Raw genomic sequence first — 5,763 nt, 5'->3', positions numbered from 1 at the left:
CCTCCCTATTACTTTTTATCCAGTCCCAGAGATTTCCCTGCTTTTATTTCTCCCGCCCCCTTAATCTTCCACCAATTAAGCCTCCTTTGATTCTAATGTATAAAATAAGCTGCAAAACTGCCATTCTCCAGAGCATTTTCTTAATTTATTGAGGTTGTGCTTCTCGGCAATTGTAGTAAGATTCGCACAAGTAAACTCATTAAAATTTTCTTTATGTTTCGAAGTTTCTCACATTGACACACTGATGATATTGCTAATTTATAATATTAAATAGGCTTAAACATTTGTCAGCAGGAAAAATAACTTGATATGATAAAATTTCCAAAAGTTATCTAAACTTAATTATTAGGAGCAAGTAAATTAAGTAAATGTAAGTAGGATAAAGGTTTCTTTTAGGTTTAAAATGTTTTTCTAAAACTCTTTGGTAACTCAAAACTTTAAAGTTTTGTTAGCTAAATTAAATGATGGATATTGAATATCCATCATTTAATTTTTTGCCAACAAAAGCCAGGTTCTTATTGAATATCTAAGTCACTACCAAACAAAAATCCTGACAAAGAAAGTTTTATGTGTGGTCAACCTTGTTAAGATTGAAATATATTTAATCAAATAAGTGAATTAAATATCAAAAGTAAGCTGATGTAAAATTAGAGTTTGGTTTTTTATCTCTTCTAAAAATGACAAAATTTTTTGGACAATTGGTCTGCTACTGATATTACAAAAAATTTTCTTCCTAGAAAGCAAATATTCTGTACTTTATCAAAATAATTTTCTGTGTTTTAAGACTGTCTTAAGTTTTGCTAATTATGTAAACTCCTGTATACATGTTCAAAATTTTCTATTGTCACTTTAGGTAAATAAATAATTTAATATTATTTTATAATGATATGTGATCTTTTTGTTCAAGTTTATTTGACAACCTTCCCAGGGTTCAGGGTTTAAAAGGAGACTTTCTTAACCTGGAAGTGGCTTTGGGTTGTTCCAGTGGGCCGCTTGAGCACCTCAAAGATTTGTACAAGTTTTACAGCAAAGAAAGTAAAGGTTTGTTAAAGAGTTGAAGTTCTGGGGACACAGGTGAGCTATCGCTCAAAGGCCTATCTTCCCTGGTATCTTGAGGGGATAAATTATATATGGGAAAAATCCTTAGTAATGAAAACTAAGGGATTTGGGGTTATAGGCACTATTGATTGAACAAGGCTGGGGTAATTGATCATTGTGTCCTTCAGTTCTGGAAACAGCCATAGTGTCATCCTGTCTGGTCCTATGGTCAGTGGAGCTGTCCTGCCTCAATGGGTATGAGGCTGAAACACACCTAAAGCCAAGATGTTATCCTTAGTTTAACCAAAACTTATAGTCCTCATGATCACAGACCTGAGGTTTTATTCTTAAGTTATTTAACACTAGCTGAAACCTTATGTCCTAAGGCTTAATGGTTAAGGGAGTAGGCATACAAATGAGAAAGGGTATGGGCAGAAAAAAAGCAAGTGAGTCACAATAGTATTATCTAGGCAAAACCAACTTGAATGAAAGAAAAAGCTATCAATGAAATCTGAGTGTGGTTATGTTGCTGGAAAGCTTGATATGGGTGGGAGGACAAAAAGGGATCTCCACCCTTGAACTCAGGTGACCAGGTTCTTATCTTATGCCTGGAGAAAGAGTTCAATGGCATGACAAACAGCAAACAGGAAAGTGCAAGTTTTATTAAAGCAAAAGTACACACTTTGGAGAAAAATGTGGGCAGCTCAGAGAAAGAGAGTCTGCCCTGAGCTGTCTGAATCACAGGCATTTGTTTTATTGGAGATTGGGGGATGTCCCAAGGCTATCCAGCCTGCCTCCCAGTCTTGGTTTATTTCCCATGCAACCTGGAAGGGAGCAGGTGGCTCAATGCCATTTATTGTATTCACCCTTGGCTTGTTTCTCATGTTGTGGTCTCATATTTGAAATCAAAACAGGGAGAAGGCTGAATAAGGGACTGAAAATTCCAGAGCTGCATCCTGGAGGGAGCAGGGAGGTGGGGGTCTTCCTAGGCTAATTATCCTGCCTTAGTTACAATTTGGCTATCTTTGATTAAAATGAAGATGATTTTTAATTTTTTTAAATCTTTCAATTACAGTTGACATTCAATATTATTTTACATTAGCTTCAGGTACACAGGTATAGAGGATAATTTTAGAGAGAAAAATTATTTCAATAGAAACTATAACATACAGTTATGGATATTAGATTTTAGCTGTTAATTGTCTTTAAAGTTTTATTTTTCACCTCTAAACTGGACAGAATCCTGAATTTTTCTAGTGAAAACATTTGTCTACAACCCTCTGAACTAACATTTTCTTTTTTTCCTCTGCTTTACCTTATTGAGAATCACTGTTTATTTACGAGCCTTGTAATTACAAGCTGCAGCTAGACAACATGACATAAACTTCAGAGAAATTATCACAACAGCTCATGCTTAAACAATCTCAGTGACTGATTCTATGTAAGCTACACAGAGAGTTTACTCAAGCACTTGATGGCGTCATCAGACATTAAAACTGAACACTAGAATAATCTATCAGATTGTCACTGCCTACTTTCATTCCAGTGAACCTGACAGCCTTAAAGACTCAGAAACTGGTTTATAATTTGCTTTTCTTTTCTTTTGTTTTCATAAATCTTATCAAACATTGATGTTACAGAATTTAACCCATATAATCAGCCTTTTGGCTCATTCTACTGTTCAATTTCTAAGATTTCAAGAATCCACTTTAAGGTCTTTGGCATATGCACCCTTAGAGAATAGAATTGTTTTAGATTACTTGTTAGTTAAACAAGAAAGTGTTTGTACAGTGGCCAATTTATCCTGTTTGGGGTCCTGGGAGACATAATAACAAAAGTTACTCTTTATTCCTTGTACTATATTAGGATACAAGTATCCTTTGCTGCTGCTAATTCTACCATTGCTGTGATCTCTGCTTATAAATTGAACACCCAGAATGTCCCCTCTAAGTCTTGGGGACCATAGCAGAAGAAGTGGACATGTGACATTATAAGAGCTGGATAAGAGGGGCATAATGGGCATACAAATCTGACTTCATCATAAAAGCTAATCCTCCCTCTTAATTGAACCCAGACTCAGTTGCCTTGTTTCCCTCAAGATTGAGGAATGAACAAAAAAAGCGGGGAGGATTGTAACAGAATGAAATGGTCATTCTCTCTGACTTTATCATGTTTAAACTGGCATTGCTCCGATGGCCTTCACGCTAATAGATCTTGCATATAAACATGTTAATCATTAGGAAGAGAAATCAAAATGGGTTAGATGATAGAGGCTTTGTTCATCTACTCTTACCACCACATCAAAGTTGTGAGAGAAACACGGAGCAAACAGGAAGCAGAATCGCCTGGAGTCTAGATGAACAAGCCCTAAACTAGGGAGAGAAATGAGAATTCACCCTGTAACGAGACCGGGTAGGACAGGGTGAGGACACGAGAGTGCCCTGTCCAGAGTGGCTGAGAGGGACAGAGGCTGTGGCAGCTGCAGCCAGCATCTGCAGATGCCTCTTAAAGAGGCCATGTCTATGAGCAGACTTTTGCAAGTAGGTGATGGACCTGCTTGCTCTGACCACTAATGCTGGGTCCACTACTAGAAGGGCACCAAAGACTTGCAGGGGACACTGAGTTGAAAGCCAGAGGTGAGGCTTTCTCCTGGACAGAAGTGATGGCAGTATCCATTGTTCTCCTGTGGAGCCCTTTCCCCTCCCAGTGTGCAGACACAACGCCGCCATGGCTGAGATGTCATGGAACTGATTAATCCGAGGTCACTCTACCCAGAGGATTTCCTGAAACTCCGCCTTCCACAACTCGGGTCCCAACCCAAGCCACATCCAGTTGTGTCCTTGGTAAGACCTGTGCAATTTGCAAAGAAAGCTCCAATATCCACACTGATGGCAGCTGACCTCAGTTTCTGGTATGGTTTCTTGAGGTAACTATAAGCAAAGCATCATGGATTGCTTCTGAATATTAACAGGTGGCCCCAGAGGGACATGGTTGGGGCTAAAACTGGCTTATTTCTGAATCCTGTAAAGAATGTACCTCTGGACACCTACTACACAAAGCTACGCTAATAAGACTGGGCGACTTAGGAGCTTTGCTTAGTACATAGAAACAGATACAGAAAAGGCAACCAAAATGGGAAGAAAAAGGCAACCAAAATGGAAAGACAAAGAAGCAGAAACCATGTGAGAGAACAGAACAGAGATCCAAGAATAATGGAGTCAAGCAATCTAACAGATGCAGAGTTCAAAATACTGGTTATAAAGATGCTCAATGAACTTAAGAGAAGAGTAGGTGAACTCAGTGAGAACTTTAACAAAGAGATAAAAAAACAAAAATGGAAATGGAAATTATGAAAGGGAACCAGTCAGAAATGAAGAACACATTATCCGACATGAAGAGTATATTAGAGAGAATAAACAGGTGGATGAAGAAGAAGATCAAATCATCAATATAGAGAATGGAGAAGCCAAGGACACCCAATCAGAATGGCAAGAAAAAAGAAGTCAAGAATATTATAATAATTTAAGTAGTCTTTGGGACAAAATTAAGTGCAAAAACATCCATGTAATAGGGATACCTGAAGGAGAAGAGGGAGAACAAGGAATGGAAATGCTATTTGAAGAAATAATGATGGAAAACTTCCTTCACATGGTGAAGGAAATAGACATACAACCCCAGGAAGCTCAGAGAGTCCCAAGAACCAGGAACACAAAGAGGCCCATACCAAGACACATCATAATTAAAATGCCAAAGGATAAATGCAAAGAGAGAATCTTAAAAAGCAGCAAGAGAAAAGCAGTTAGTTGCCTACAAGGGAGTACCCATAAGACTGGCAGCTGATTTCTCAAAAAAAACTATGCAAAAGGACTTGGCACAAAATCTTCAACATGATAAAAACCCAGAATCTACAACCAAGAATATTTTACCCAGCAAAGGTATCATTTAGAGTCAAATGACAGATAAAGAGCTTCCCAGACAAAAATAAGCTAAAGGAATTCATCAGTGCCAAACCACTATTACAGAAAATGTTGGAAGAACTTTAAGAAGGAAGAAACATGTATCAAAATCATGAATAAAAAATTGTAATAACTACATATCTATCAATGACTATCTCAAATGGAAAAGAATTAAGTGCTCCAATCAAAGGATAGGGTGGCTGAATGGATAAGAAAACAAGACCCCCACATATGTTGCCTACAAGAGACTCGCTTCAGATTAAAAGACACACGCAGACTAAAAAGAAGAGGATGGAAAAAGATATTACCTTGATGGACCTAGAGGGTATTGCACTAAATAAAGTAAGTCAGATAAAGACATATACCACTTGGTTTTATGTACATGTAGAATCTAAAGAACAAAATAAACAACAACAACAAAAAAACAGAAACAAACTCATAGATGCAGTGAATATTTTGAAGGTTACTAGACAGGAAGGGTTTGGGGGATGATGAAAGCGTGAAAGTTTTAAGAAATACACATGAATAGTTACAAAAGAGTCATGGAGATATAAAGTATAGCATAAGGAAAATAGTGAACAATATTGTAATAAATATGTAAGGCGGAAGAGGGGTACTAGGTTTAGTAGAGTGATCACTTGAGATCTAATCAATATGCTGTAGAACTGAAACTAATATATTATTGTATGACAACCATAATTGAAAAAGCACCTATTGAATTGTACAATGTAAAGATGAGCAACTAATTATATTATATTTCAATAAAGCT

The 5,763-nt window shown here is 37.1% G+C and overlaps 1 long non-coding RNA gene across 1 annotated transcript in view; it reads left to right on the top strand.

The window, feature by feature from the left end:
• LOC111746940 overlaps window positions 1-4,352 on the top strand; it is a 22,968-nt gene extending 18,616 nt beyond the window's left edge. The window contains exon 3 of the long non-coding RNA XR_002783333.1: window positions 4,340-4,352. This is a non-coding gene — a long non-coding RNA (uncharacterized LOC111746940). The remainder of the gene's footprint in view (window positions 1-4,339) is intronic.
• Window positions 4,353-5,763: the final 1,411 nt, after the last annotated feature.

This window comes from Pteropus vampyrus, unplaced genomic scaffold, assembly GCF_000151845.1.
Source record: "Pteropus vampyrus isolate Shadow unplaced genomic scaffold, Pvam_2.0 Scaffold206, whole genome shotgun sequence".
Taxonomy (NCBI): Eukaryota; Metazoa; Chordata; class Mammalia; order Chiroptera; family Pteropodidae; genus Pteropus; species Pteropus vampyrus.
The sequence above is the reverse complement of the archived record's forward strand: the minus strand, read 5'-3'. Positions and strand labels throughout refer to the sequence as shown.